The 14,130-nt window shown below is 40.3% G+C and overlaps 1 protein-coding gene across 1 annotated transcript in view; it reads left to right on the top strand.

The window, feature by feature from the left end:
* The first annotated feature begins 485 nt into the window (after positions 1 to 485).
* Positions 486 to 14,130, top strand: part of DENND2C (DENN domain containing 2C) — a 66,004-nt gene continuing 52,359 nt past the window's right edge. The window contains exon 1 of the mRNA XM_081948866.1: positions 486 to 608. The gene's annotated coding sequence lies outside the window, so the exon portion shown is untranslated. The remainder of the gene's footprint in view (positions 609 to 14,130) is intronic.

The following is a 14,130-nucleotide window of genomic DNA, read 5'->3' as shown; positions in this document are numbered from 1 at the left end:
GTCTGAACGTTTGGGTTATCCACGTGACGCCACGCGCGCACATCCCAGACGGCCAGCATATAAGGAGATTCTGTAGTTGTAGAAGTTACAGGCGGATTCTGAAGACCAGCCAAAGCACGACAACAAGCCTAACTTATTTTGCTTGGGAAGGCGCCTCGAGTTTCGTTGGTTCATTTGCTTTTGTTTTTGCCGAAGGGAGCTCTGACGGCACAGCTCAGCCATCTGTTGCCAGACATTCTTCCTTCCCGGCCGCCCGTGGGTGAAGGGCTGGGTGTAGCACATGGCCAGAAGCGCCCGGCAAAACCACCCGCAACCATCCAAAGTAGCACCCACGTGTACTTGAAGCGGGCGGGGGGGGGGGGGGACGGGACGACGGGACGGGAGAGTAGAGAAGAGGGGGGGGGGGAGAGCAGGCAAAGAAGGGCGGGGCTTGGCGTCGGAGCGACGGAGGCACCAGCCAATAGAGCCCTGCCCAAATGTGTCAACTTCGGAGAGCGGCTCTGCTAGGTTCTTGCGAAGTTGTCACTGGCGGCGGCGGCGGCGGCGGCGGTTGCAGGAGCCCGAAAGGGATTTCAGTGGGAGCAGCAGGAAGAATACGATGAAAGCCGGTGAGTGGGGAAACATGGGGATTCTCCTGCCATTGAGTTTCCTGTTTAACTTGAGGGGTTGTTTGCCTGACTCGGAGGGAGGACTTTCTGGCTTTTCTTCAGAGGCTGGCGGGGCATTTGACCGATGCTTCTTGTGGCTTTGAGATCCAAGCTCTGCTTTGGACGACGGTGCTGCGCTCGCTCCTGCGACGCTCAAGCCCGAGTGACCCTCAGTTGTTTTGCGGAGAGAGAGTTTATTTGATCCCGTCCTTTTCCCGTTGGGATCTCTCATTAGGAGAAACGAGGAGAAACTTCCTCGACCCTCAATCCTGGAGAAGGCCGAGGAATGGCAGATCCCCGCTTGAGCACGCCTAACTTCCCAAAACGCGAAAAAGAGAATGGTAAACTGGTGCCCATAGAAGAGCTGGTGGGTGGGTGGAATATTGTTGAAGGTTGAGGCAGATCCTCCTTTCTGAGTTTGTTTTTCCTGTAGTTCCTCTTAAATAATAACCTGTGTGATAGATAGGATGCTTTGGTTGATGCTTTATAATGAGACAGTTGCTAATTAGTCCACCTGAGAAAGTAGTTCTTCCCAGAACTCATACTTAAATGAATGAATTCCATCCACAAGATGGGGGTGATGGCCACTCATGGAAATGTCAGATGAAAAGGTTAAGATAATTCACCCAAAAGAAAGCTTCTACTCACCAATAGTTGTGGTAACTACGTTTATCCTCCATGAGGTGGCAATGCCAATTTCTCAAGGAAAGCAGTGGGCATCTATTCTCAAGTTCTACTTGTGGATTTCCAACTGGCTTCTAGTTGCTACTAGAATGAGTGGGTTTTGGTCCCAAAGGCTTGGTCTGATTCGGTAGGACTCTTTTTATCCTGTTGTAGTGACAGTTAATAGCATTGGCTCAGGCTTCAAGTATTACCTGTTCTGGTGTCAAATAAGAAAATGATGTTGAATGATTGCTTCGACTGTCCATCACAGCCAGGAGCAATTTTGGAGTTCTGTGCTTATTTGTTTTGTGTTGAGTCTTGTATGGGAAGCTTGCTGATCCTAAACAATCTTTATTTATGTAAAGAATAATTTGGTGGGGTGGTGGTGGTGGTGATTGTAGACTGTACACGGGTATGAACTCAAGAAGTACTTGAATTCATCATGTGTGCCTTCTTACTTCTGATACAGTCCTGAACTAGGAAGGCAGCTGCTCACACATGCTGTCAATGAAATAAGATTCAGTGACCACAACATCTTGTTGCTGTCAAAGCAATCTGTTCTTCAAACCTGTTTCTGAGTTTACCATAATATTGCACTTTTTAAAAATCTATCATTGGGTCTGTACAGATATTTGAATCTCGAAGGTTAGGATTTCAAACACATATCTGGATTTAAATGGTAAGTAGGAAATCTAGTGCACAAAGCTAAAACTCAGAATAGAAGTATTCAGGTCACAAAAATATTGCCTGAAATAAATGTGTTGATAACTTTTGGGAAATATATGCCACTCTGAATTAACAGAAGATGCCTGGCAACTTTCTGGAAAAAGGTAAGGACAACACTGCATGCTTTTAAGAACTGTGTTGGCAAACTCCAAAGGTTTGTGTTGGAGAAGAGTCAAAGGGTCTGCTTAGTTGAATTTTCCCCCTGCAATGTTTTGAAGCAGTTTCACAGCACTACCAGGAAATGGTGTAATGGTGTTCTGTGACCTTTTATTATATTTAGGAGAGAAGGACAATGCTGCTTTTCCTATAGAGAAACAAAGGGAAAATGTTGGCTAAGGAATTTTGAATAATGCCATAACAGCCTCTGTGGGATCAAAAGGGACTGTAATTGTATTGAATTGTCAGATTCCTGAAGTTGCTGACAAGAGAGTTAAGAATCTAAATTTTGGTTTTGTATCCTAATGCAAGCATTAGCAGACTTAAAAGTTTACGGGATATAACATGCTGTATTTCATATAACACTAATATTCATCCATTAGAACCTGTTATAAATTTATATGATTGCACATTTTGTTTTAATTTTCAGCACTGGACAGACTTCTCATACTTTTCCTATAACATAAAATTTGATTAGTTGATGTACAATTTATGGGGATAAGTAATAATGTATTATTTTCTTTGCTTAGTAAACAAGAGCCACAAATCATTGCTCATCTACTGCAAATTGCTCAAAAAATTATGAGTAGATCTATCTTTTGTTTATTCTGCAGTTTAAAAGAAAGATGAATACAAGGAATTATTCCTTTATTGTCCTGTTAAAAAGGGAAGCTCAAATAACAGAAGAAGCACTTTCTCGGGCTTGATGTCTGTTTGTAAAAAGAATGTTTGTTTCTTGATTTTTTAAAAAAATAAAAAATAAAAAGATTTTTCTGCTATATCTGGCTATTAAAGTAAATAAAATTTGGATTGGGGAGAATAAAATTTCTTCAGCTTTGCTGGCATTGAAATTGTTTGGATTGTTGCATTTTTTTTTCAGAAAAACATTTTAATTAAGTTCAGTGTATAACATCTAATCATGTTGTAACAATCAGGAGCTCTGAGCCAACACAGATTTTATCCTTACTTCCACCTATTGTGTCCATTATTTTGCATGAGAATCAAAATAAGCCAAAATTTGGGGTTAAACTGTAATTGTTTGGGGGCAATCATTAAGAATAGTGAGATTCTGTTCCTCTTTGAGGGAGTCAGTGGATAGTGAAACAGTTCTCTGAAACTAATACATATTGCCATTCTAACCTGATGATGATTTGATAGTATGTGTGAAATCTTTGTGTCTCTGCATGCTTCTGAAATTGCCTTTGAAACATCCTTCACTTTAGCAATATGTGTTTGTGTGGTGGGTGATACCTGTATAGCTGGTTTGCTACTCTCACTGGGTTATAATTTTTTTTTATCATCCAAGGAGATGAATCTCAAAGCTGTTTTTTTCTATAAAACGTGCCTGAACAGCCACTTGGTTTCACTTTTACAATTAACTGCATTTTCCAGTTGCGTGGCTATAGTTTCTCCTTTTTAAGTTCCTTAAGAAGAGAGAAAGGTTATAGTTCTTTAAATAGAGGAGTTTTAAGAATGGAAGGACTCCAAGCAAGAGTAAGAGTGGTCCTTGGTCCTCTTTGAGCTTGGTTGTTTCATTACCCAAAATAGGTAACATCACCAGTGCTAAAAAAATAAAATAAATAAGAGTAAGAGTTTTCTAAGGAAACTCTTCAATCATTGACAAAGTATAAGTCACACTTAGTGAACATTACTGAATTCTGAATTTCCACAAAATTTGATATTTCAGAGATATTATATAATAATATGCTACATAATAGATTTTTAAGATTAATCCCTCTAATGTATGTATATGGACTAGATTCATATACCTTGTGCAGCCCTTCCTTTAGAAATCCTTCTAAGAAGTTGTGCTGATTTTTTTTTTAAATCAAAAATTAGAAAATGCATTGTAGCATGTTGGAATCCTTTCCATAGGGCAATAGGTTGGTGAAGAATGGAGAATAGCCAAGAGGAAAAACAGTAACAGCCTTGTTGTGAAACTATTACAACTGGAGAACAAAGTTAAGTATTCTAATGTATGTATAAGGACCAGATTCCCACATTGTATGAAGTCATAATCTTGTTTGCTGATTTACAATTATTGTATGAGCCCAGACAGTGATGACTTGTGAGTTGTTGTTGATTAGTTTCTGCATTAATATTCAGTGACCTTCTAGTTATCATGAATTATAATTGAATGTAGAATCTAGAGGGCCAACTTAGTGTAGTGGTTAAAGCATCCATTAGAAACTGGGAATCTGTGAGTTTTAGTACTGCCTTAGGCACAAAACCAACCTGGTGACCTTTGGTTAGTCCCTCTCACTCAGCCCTAGGAAGGAGGCAATGGCAAACCACTTCTGAAAATCATTGCCAAGAAAAGTGCAGGGTATTGTACAGGCAATCTCCAAGAATTGGACATGATTGAATAGAAGAAAAAGGGATTAATTGTGCAAGCATTTATTTGGTTTGTTAAAAGAATATTTAAGATAAGTTATCTATTTGATATGTGCGTGAAAAGATTTATCCTCGACATTCTTTATGTATGTTTTCACAGTGCGGTATATCGGGTTTGCCAGTTGCTCCCATGAACTGTGCTTCACTTCTTGACTATCTGTGATACTGCAATGAAAGGACTTGTAATCTTGCATTTTCTCTATTTTTTTCCACTTTGGCAAATCCCTCTGAGAAGTGTGGCCTTTTCAGTCCTGTTTCCTGCACTGTATCCTGTATACCAAATTGAAAGATTTACATGGAGAACTCCGGAAACCTTTTCAATAGGGCTGCAGTGGTTGAAATGGTGTGTGAGAATGATCTCGGGAGGCAGGAGGAAGAGCCACAAACTGGACAACGGGCATGTAAAGATGTCTCAGCTCACAGAAGAGGAGGCATGAGAAACATTTCAGAAGGGACCTTCCCTAGTTTTCCGGAGAGTAAAAGGAGACAATGGGGAAAATCTTGTTTTGCAAGATTCTGTTAATGTAACCATGCAATAAAGATAGAATATTCATAGTTATGTTCTAGTTGAGTCTACCTCACAGAGCTAAATTGGTATTTTGGCTTTGATGGTTTTCCTGTAAAGTAATACAACACATATAGAGCAATTGATGACAAACTCTTAACTGGGTAATAGGATAGAGATACAGTAGAATTCGTTAGGGATCAACTTTTTGTAATCCCACATTTCTGAACAATGTGGAAGGGCTGTCTAAGGTTTGATGGCACTCCTTTTCTAGAAGCACCAGTTCTTGGGAACATCTTCCTGATGATGGAGATCAGGCTGGCTCCTCTTTTTGAAGTTCTGAAAAAGTTTAGAAGCTGAGTTGATTTTGAGGACAGTTGATTTTCCTTCAGTTTATGCCTGATATCATATTGCTTTCTGTTTTTTTGTTCTCGTTGTTATTGTTTTTGTATCATTATGTTTTTAAGTGGGGTTCTTAGTGGTTATCCACACAATTTTTACAATTAGATTGATTGGTTTTAACTGTATTGTATATGTTTTAATTTTTGTTTAGATAGCTTGTAAGGTGTTAAGTGGCTCAGTGGCTAAGACGCTGAGTTTGTAGATCAGGAAGGTCGGCAGTTCGGCAGTTCGAATCCCTAGTGACGTGTAACCGAGTGAGGTCCCATTACTTGTCTCAGCTTCTGCCAACCTAGCAGTTCGAAAGCATGTAAAAATGCAAGTAGAAAAATAGGGATCACCTTTGGTGGTAAGGTAACAGCGTTCCGTGCGCCTTTGGCATTTAGTCATGCTGGTCACATAACATCTTCGGCTTTGAAACGGAGATGAGCACTGCCCCTAGAGTTGGGAACAACCAGCACATATATGCGAGGGGAACCTTTACTTTTACCTTTAAGGTATTAAGAGTTGTTAGAGTGTGGCAGAAGTAAAATAAATAAGTACCATATATATTTTCCATTGCAATTTAATATGTGCATCCATGGGAGAATGCAGTAAATGCAAAGCCTTACCTCCAGAAAATTCTGAACCATGAGATCTTGTCCATATATCCTTCTTCTAGAACCTATTAACCTATCACCACCTCCAGGTAGCTCTCGAATTATGACTGCAATTGACCAGGTCATGGATAAAGCGATCAGTAAGTAACTGTTTTGTTCTACAACTGCAATTCCAGCTCTCCCAATTGTGGTCATTAAGTGATTGCATAGTTCATTAAGCAGAGCAGAGGGGTGCTTTGGTGCCAGCTAGTCTCCTGAACAATTTCATTTGTTTTCATTTGTTCTAGAAAGCTAGTGAACCCAATCATTCAGAAGGCTAGAAAGAGGTTCTTTATAGCCTTCCAAATAATCATGAGACCTGGTGCTATTCTTGGGAGGCTCCTTCTTAAAATGGTGCAATTTTGAAAAGGAGCTCTAATCGATCATGAAAATGGTACTAGTCTGCAGAAAGGCGTGATTCGACCTTTATAGGAAAGGTATGCTTCACATTGAGTGGATGTGCCCATCATCAGCTGCAGAAAAACGTAAAGGTAGGTGGAGCAATTTACTTGCACTGCTGGGCCCTGTAACCGGTTGAGGGCTTCCAAGTTTGGAGGAGGGAGGAGTTGTCTAGTGAAGAGCGATAGAAAGATGGGAATAGTTGTGGTCAGTTATAATGGGGGAGAAGGCTGCCAAGTGCCCAAATTTTCATCATGTGACCATGGGGGCATCACAATGGCCATAACGTTGGGTATAGGTTTAAGTCTCTTCATTCAGCAATGTAATTTTGAACAGCAGCTGAATAAATTGTTATTAAGCAAGGACTACCTGTTGATGGTTGACTTGCATTCTCCCTTTCTGGCCAAAACAGCTGATATTGCTTAAAAGTGTAACTTATCTGATGGTCCTCACATTAATGGAAGCTAATGTTTGCCTTTCACCTTTATGTGCGTACAAAGAAATAAGCAAAACCCCTAGTTTTTATTTTATGGAATAAATATTATTGCATTGTGTATAGTACTTGCAGATTGTATGAAAAAAGTTTTGGATTGTGTTGTTAGGTAAAACCAAGATGATATTCAATTACAATCTGATATATTTACAAATAGACATCGACATATAACCATTTGTATAGCAACCATTCACAGTTATGTCATTGGAAAAACAACTGTCCCCACACTTATCACTATCACAGCATAACCACAATCACGTGATCAATATTCAGGCACTTGGCAAACAAGGTGCATTTATGACAGTTGCAGTATCCATCAGTCACGTAATTGCTATTGTGACCTTCCTAGCCAGCTTCTGACAAGCAAAGACAATGCGGGAAAGATTCGCTTAACAGCTGCATGATTCACATGTGTGCAGTGATTCGCTTAACGACCATGGCAAAAAAGGTCATCAAATACTTAACAACCACCTTGCTTAGCAGTGGAAATTTGATCCCAATTGTGGTCATAATTTGAAGACTACCTGTAGTTGTTTACAGTGGAAAGGATACACGTGACTTGTGTATGATGTGTAAAATAATTTTAAGAAAGGCCTTTTCAGTTTTGTGGGAGACTGTGGTAGCCCTACATTCTAGTGCTTAGAGAAATGACAGGCCAGAGCATGTACAACTGACACTCAAAGCTGCGTAAGATGCAAGATGTGTAAACTGCTTCCGTTGTACAGGGCTTTGCAACCCGATGCCTTCCAGTTATTTTGGTCCACGAAAGGCTCTAATCAGAAGGACTTGTGGTCAGGAGTTGTGAGGATCCAAAGCATTTAGAGGGCACCAGTTGTCTACCCCAAATCTATTGTGCTATATGCTCCCCAGGAAACCCAGCCCTACCAGTCTATATTTATGTAGATTGTAAGAAATTGTTTCCCCAGTGCTTCCCCTCTGCTGCTTGGTGTCAGCTGTGAATCTCTGGGCTCTTTGCCAGAATTTTAGCCTGCATTTGCCCTGGCCTCCAGATAGGAGGCAAAGGATGTTGGCTACCAGGGAGGCTGGATAGTCATGTTCACATCACAGTGCAGAGAAGCAGGGAAGTCGCCTGACATGGTCGTCCTCTCTCATTGCAAAATGCCCAAGGGAAACGCAGTGGCGCTTCGTTACATCTTTGACTGCTGGTCAGAAACAAGGTTTTCTGTGGGTATTTATTTGAATAGCTGTGGGGGAGACTAGCGTTGTAGTAATTTGGTTTACACATTGGGTTTAGTTATGTTGTTCGTTTCATTTTATCTTATGTGTTGTGGACCCAGGGATTGTTATGTGCCAGTGGTGAGTTATTCCTCACATGCTGTGCATCCTCAGGCATTGTGGTTTGTTCAATAAAATATGGTTCTATGCAGGGTGTCAATGCAGTCAGTCTGTGTTTGCATGGAGCCTGACCCTTCAGCCGATGACATGGGTGGGTTTTTAGAGCAGTCTAAGCTGAACTGCAGTTGGCTAGTTTGTGATGCACTCTGCTGTGTAAACATAAGCATGGACTGATTTTTTTCAGGGCTTTGCTCTTCTGCAGCACTTTTGGGTTGCTTCCTAAATTAGCCTTTTCTGCATCCCAGGTTTTTTTTTTTTTGGCCTGATTTTGCTTATTTCTCTGCTTGCTATGTGATGGAAGCGCATTTTCCAGAAAGCCTTATATTACAGATATAGTACTCATTGCTCTGTTTATTTTTGTTGCCGGCTGTGTGATAGAGCCAATTGCTGCAGGGAAACTCTGTGGGCTATCTCACAATTGGTGCCATGGTTACCCATGAGGCACACTGTTTTCTAACAAAAGCCCTTGGCTTTGTCCTGCAATTGAGGAAATGTTAGAATGCCCCCAGTGAGCCAGTGCAGAGGGCACTTAGTTCTCTTTTCCGGTCCCCTTAGTAGTTGCAGGCAAGTGCCCATCCTGTTCTAGGCTTAGCCAGAGAAAGGTTGAGTTGCTACTCCTGCCTCTAAGCTAGTGATCTACTTTTAAGAAGGGACAGTCATAGTTGTTTTTAGTTCCTGTAGCAGAGAGATGTGAGACGGTAACCACGTAGACTTTACTGCTGATCACAAATTAATTAATTATCTAAGCTGTTGTTTTCTCAGCGGGAAATGGTGCTTCTTGCCCAAGGTTTTGTATTAGAATCCTGATCAGATTTGGTGTGCTGCTACTGACGGTGCAGTTGTTCTGTGAACTCTGAAGGGAAATTAATTTTATTTTGGTCGCAACTGGTTGCAATTTTCTCACCTAGGAGTGTCTCTCTCTCTCTCACAGTGGCCTTGAATTTGCTACTCTTTTCCTAACAGTCAGGTTTTTCTTATTGCTGCATTTCCATTCTATCCTAAGAAAACCTTAAGCATTTTGCTGACATCATTCAAATGTTGAAGGTACCATATTTTGGGGAGGAAGGAGCAAAAGATGATAATGCAGTCTGAAGCACATGGATCAAGCTTTTGGAAGATTTTGCTAACTCAAATCTCCTCCTCTCCTTTTTCCTTGCTTACCACAGTTCCTAGATCAGGGGTATCAAACTCAAGGCCCGTGGGCCGCATCTGGCCTGTGTGGTGCTTAGATCTGGTCCTTGGGGCCGCCCTGGAAACAGCAAAGGATTAGTCTGCAGTGTCTCTGCCAGGGGGAAACAGACATTGGAAGGGCCACATGTAGCCTCCCGAGCTTGGTTTTCCCTGGCAGAGGGTTGCAGGAAGCAATCACAGCTGAAAACAGACCTCGCAAGAGCTGCGTGCAGCACGCCTGGGCTCTGTTTTCGCTGGCAGAGGGTTGCAGGAGGCCTTTGCAGCCAGAAATGGAGTTTGGGAGCCTGTTTTCACTGGCAGAGCATTCAGGCTACCAAAGGCACCCCCGACATGAGTGATGTCAAGCTGGCCACACCCAACTTGGCCACGCCCACTCCAGGCCTCCGAGGTCAAACACAACCCTGATGTGGCTCTCAATGAAATCGAGTTTGATACCCCTGTCCTAGATGAATCACCATGAACAGTAAATTATTTTACATAATCATAATTGTTTTGTCCTCTGTTGCATAAAGTTGTATGGTCAGAGAATGAATGAATGAATGAATGAATGATTGAATGAAATGAAATGAAATGAATTGAACGACTCCTGTACCTGATAATTGTGCAAAAGAGTTTTGAAGAGTATAGTTTTTATTATGACTGATTTTGTGGCTGAATTTGTACAATATGTAGGGTTGAAATGTGATTGACTAGTTGCAGCTCAGTTTAATATGCAAAAAAATGTAACTGGTTTTTGAGGTCCAGGCACTGACTCAGGCAACTACAGTAGTTAATTCCATGATCATGGGTTACTGTATTGCCTGAACATAATCACTACACCATGGTATGACTCAAAGCATTTGCTGGCGTCCAGTACTGTACAGTATTCAGCATAAAGCATACTTACCCATGATCTATTTAGTTCAGTTTTTGGATTCACATGATGCATGAGAATCATTACAGATAGATATAACACAATAGATTAAAATAATTAGCTAATATTTGTTTCTCTGTGTTGTATGAATACAGACTATACCTTGTTAGATTTGTTTTCAGGGTCAATGAATTAACTATGCAATGTCTCTTTGAATGCAGTTGAAACTCCATAGTTCTTTTCTTTCATTTCCTTTTGGCTGCCACTAAAGAAACCCCGTGCAACCATTGCTTTAGGAACCCTGCTAAGAAGTTGTGCTGATTTTTTTTAAATCAAGAATTAGAAAGGGCATTGTAGCATGTTGGAATCCTTTCCATAGGGCAATAGGTTGGTGAAGAATGGAGAGTAGCCAAGAGGAAAAACAGTAAGAGCCTTGTTATGAAACTATTACAACTGGAGAACAAAGTTAAGTACTTATTTCATTGATTTTTCTCAGGATGCTGGTACAGTTGATTTTTCTTCTTTCAACTTGTTCTGAGCAAGGAGGAAAACATGGGAGGAAAATAAACGTGAGATGTGCTGTCTATTTTCTTCAGGGAAAATGTTGCAGTATTTCAGGGGAAATGGTGTTACTGGGACAATTTTGTGCCTCCGAAGGCAGGCAAATCCTTGGTTATGGGTTGATAGTAGTTGATGTCAGCTACATGACAGAATAGGGGTTTGAAGGGTGATGAATTCTGGGGGAGGAACAGTGGGATTGGAGCCGAAACTAGCTCCTGCCTAATGTTATGTCCTAGATGAATCACTCTTCCTGCTCCACACCTTTTCTGGAGATGAGTGAAACAGGGTGTTTCTAAGGGACTGTGTATTTACTTATAGTAAATGATATTTTAGATAAACTTCTTATTCCCTCTGGCGTATTATCTACATGAAGGAGTCATCATTGAAAGTTCTCTGCATGCCCATAGCTAATTTGGCATTATGATGAAGTTGCTATTGAAATGTCTCCTAGTTTTCGTTGCTTTAATTCTCAAGATAGTATAGATTAGAGAACCCTGCACATGCTCTACTTTCTTTCCCACAGTCAATATGCTGAAAATATAATTATAGTATATCCACCCTTTCAAAACAGTATATCAACAGATTGGTAGTATCCACCACTGAGAATTTCTTGAGTGAATTAGGGAGAGAAGAAAGATTGTGGCTATGTTCTTATCTAAGCCATGTTTTTTACTTCGTTATCTCAATTTTTTGAATTTGCACAATGACTACAACTGTTGTTTATAGTTCACTGAATTTATACAACAGTTTGAACAAGCTTCATCTAGCCAACTTCATTTTAGTCTCACGGTTGTGAAAATCCAAGTTTTCATGTAGTCTCCTATTTTGAGAGGGCATTTCAGATCTTTATGGGAAGTAGTTGGTGTTGAATTGTTGCATCTTTTATTAGAAACTTGTTTTATTAAAAGTATCACCTTCCTTCCTCATTGCTATTTTGAGGAGCTACATATCTGCCTAGTGGGGCAAATAACTGGTGGGCTAGATTTACATTTAGAAAATGGCATGTGAAGAGAAGGTTATCAATTGCCATGATCTGATACCTGTTGCCTCTTCATGTCAGATAGTTTCGAAAAGTATGTAGAGATTTGAATTCTAATAATAGATCTTCATTTCATCATCTGATTTCCTTGCTGTGTATTTTTTTTTATTCCCAAATTATGCAAGTAACTGTTGCCTTGACTATTCCTTTTTGGTACTGTGCAGAAGGCATACATGTAACCAGGGAGGACATAACAGAATTAGAGTTAAAAGGGGCTATTAAGTCTAACTCCCAGCTTGGTGCAGGAATCCAGACGTCTTCGGACAGTGCTGGCTCTTCGGCTTCGAAACGAAGATGAGCAACGTCCCCTAGAGTCGGGAACGACTAGCACATATGTGTGAGGGAAACCTTTACTTTTACCTTTAAGAAATGTGTATCCAGTCAATGCTTTAAGTCAACTAGCGAAGAAAAACCAGCCTTAAAGTCATTGGCACTGTTAGGCTACTGTTAGAATTAGGACGTTTCTGCTATCATTTAATTGGAATATGCCTTCTTGCAACTGAAATCTCTTATTTTGTACCTTGTATTTCTGGAATAATAGAAAAACAGACCAGTCTTTTCTTAAGATATCAGTACTACATAGAGAAACCCCAAATTAACCAGCATTTATGGAGGGTGGGGCGAAGAGAAATGGCAAATAATCCATTTTGTTCAAAAGTACATTAACTACATCATTGTCAACTCTAATGATAGCCAGAGCTGACAATAAGGAACAATTTCACTTTCTCCCTCACAGATTTTTCTTTAAATCCTTTCCTATTCCTATCACCAGAGGGAAAAATCTGCTTACCCTAATCTGAGGGAGGTTAAGGCGCAAAAGCCAATCCTAGAGTCTCATGGGAAAGCAGGAAGACATTAGATCCAAGGGTTTAGTTCTGTCTCAAGCTAGGACATCCTATTGGGGCGCTTACTGTTGGCTGAAAATCTATGTCCACTGAATTTTCTCTAGGCATACTGGGGGCCTCAATGCTGGATGGATCTCCTGCCCTACTCTCAAGTTTCTTCTCTGCTGTGACGAAGCTCCACCTAATCTAATTGCCCAAGAAGTTTGAATTGGCTTTCTAAGTCCCAAAGAACATACTGTCTAGAATATTTTCCTTGACACTTGGTAACCCAAGGAAAATACTCCTGAACTATTATTAAGTGGAATGCTTTGTAACACAAATACAATAGATTCAGAGACTGAAAGCACCAGTTTCAAGTTAGAATAAATGTAAATCAGCCAAAATAAAGATATCCCACATTTTTGTGCACGGTTGTACTAGGTTGGGTTGTTATTTTGGTTTGGTTTGATTTTGTTAAGCCCAGTTCTCTTTATTAAGAGTAGAGGAAATGGTTGCTGTGTTTCCCCAACAATCAGTTTTTTCTGGTGTTAGAAAGCTTAAGAAATAGAAACATGGATGTGCTTTTGCTTGCATTGCTACAGCACTAAGTTTTATACCTGATTGCTTCTTTGATTTCCTTAGCACAACATAGTCTTCATCCAGCCAGTTCCTTGTTCTGAAACAATATTAGTTCCATGTCAGCATATAACTTCGGCTGGGTAATCCTTTGGAAGAACTATTTCAGAACATGTAGGGGCCTGTGAAAAGCATTTTTAAACTAGTGCACCCAACTATTTCTGCGTGTATGTGTATGTACACCATTACTTTACGTCCTTTCCAGCAGACTGAAAAGAATGTGCATGCAGAGACAGTTAGGAACAACATCTGAAGCAACTTCACAAGCCTGGAAAAAATGTGGTTAATTTAACAATTCAGAAAGATGTGCTTTTACACATTTCTGTGCACTCTGAAGGGCCTCTTAAAGCACTTGCACAATCCTATTTTAAAAGTTAACTTGGTCAGGTGATCTTCTGTGCACAGCATGGCCTTTGTGTGTATAGATTTGGTTTTAGGGGATTCAAAGGGAAAACTAAAGCAGCAGCTGGATTAATAGCTGAGGTTTCCAAAAGATGAATTCTGTTTGAACTAGTTTCATTGTCTTTTTTTCCCTTTTTACTATAAGCAGAGATGCTTCTTTGTGTGTCTGAGAGGAACCTTCTGCAGAAAAATAGATCACAACCACAAGAAATCTATTCCTATTCCCTATCCCATTAATTGAAGGGTGT

Source organism: Natrix helvetica (genome assembly GCF_964273705.1).
Source record: "Natrix helvetica genome assembly, chromosome: 3".
Classification (NCBI taxonomy): domain Eukaryota; kingdom Metazoa; phylum Chordata; class Lepidosauria; order Squamata; family Natricidae; genus Natrix; species Natrix helvetica.
This window is presented reverse-complemented; position numbering and strand designations above follow the sequence as displayed.